At 43.0% G+C, this 949-nt stretch overlaps 1 protein-coding gene across 1 annotated transcript in view; it reads right to left on the bottom strand.

Moving 5' to 3' along the window:
* The window catches only part of VWA3B (von Willebrand factor A domain containing 3B), a 493,423-nt gene that overhangs the window by 226,600 nt on the left and 265,874 nt on the right, over nt 1-949 (bottom strand). The window lies entirely within an intron of this gene.

The following is a 949-nucleotide window of genomic DNA, read 5'->3' as shown; positions in this document are numbered from 1 at the left end:
AGAAGGAGGAGGAGGAGGAGGAGGAGGAGGAGGATGCAAAAAGCCTGCCAAGAATTGTACAGCTACTGGTCCATAGGAACTAGCTGAGAGAGACAGAGGCTCAGGATCCCACGGACTGAAGTTCTCCTGATAGCTCACCAAAACAAAAATTGCTTTGTTAAAAAAAATATAGTAAGCATACACTTGGTTCACTCACACGATGTAATACTATGCAACACTCAGGAGCAATGAATTATTTAAAAAACTACTATGGGATCGAATGGAGTGAGAAATTTTGGTACACTCTTTATGGAATACTATGCAGCACTGAGGAGCAATGATTTCAAAAATACTACCTAACTTTGGAGAGACTGGGGAGCATGTTGCTGAGTGAACAGATGAAGTCTCATAGGGACAAATACTGCATAAGACCATTATTGTAAAAAATAGGATAACTAGTAAGGTATGTATGGGAACGCAAGGTGGAGGAGGGGTGCTATTGGAGAGATATGGATAGCTAGGAGTAAAACCACAGGGTTGCACAGTTTAGTGGGTGGAGGAAGCAGATGAAGGGAATGGGAAGGATCTGGGTGAAAAGACAGGGTAATGATGAACAAGGTCCAACCATTGGTATTTAATTTTATAAAACATAATGTGTAATGTGAAACCTATACTTGGACCAAGAGGCAGTCTTCAGAACAGAGCAAGGAAACACTGCATGGTTCAAAATTGGGAAGGGTGTATGTCAAGGATATGTCCTATCTCCATACCTCTTCAATCTGTATGCAGAACAGATTATCCGAGAGGCTGGGCTCTATGAGGAGAGGTGTGGCATCAGGATTGGTGGAAGATCTATCAACAATCTGCATTATGCAGATGACACAATTCTGCTTGCTGACACTGAGGAGGACCTGAAACGCTTGCTGCAGAGGGTCAAGGACTGCAGCCTTCAGTATGGATTGAGGCTCAA

Source organism: Elephantulus edwardii, unplaced genomic scaffold (genome assembly GCF_000299155.1).
Source record: "Elephantulus edwardii isolate Elephantulus edwardi_28Jun2011 unplaced genomic scaffold, EleEdw1.0 scaffold00291, whole genome shotgun sequence".
NCBI classification, from domain to species: Eukaryota; Metazoa; Chordata; class Mammalia; order Macroscelidea; family Macroscelididae; genus Elephantulus; species Elephantulus edwardii.
The sequence above is the reverse complement of the archived record's forward strand: the minus strand, read 5'-3'. Positions and strand labels throughout refer to the sequence as shown.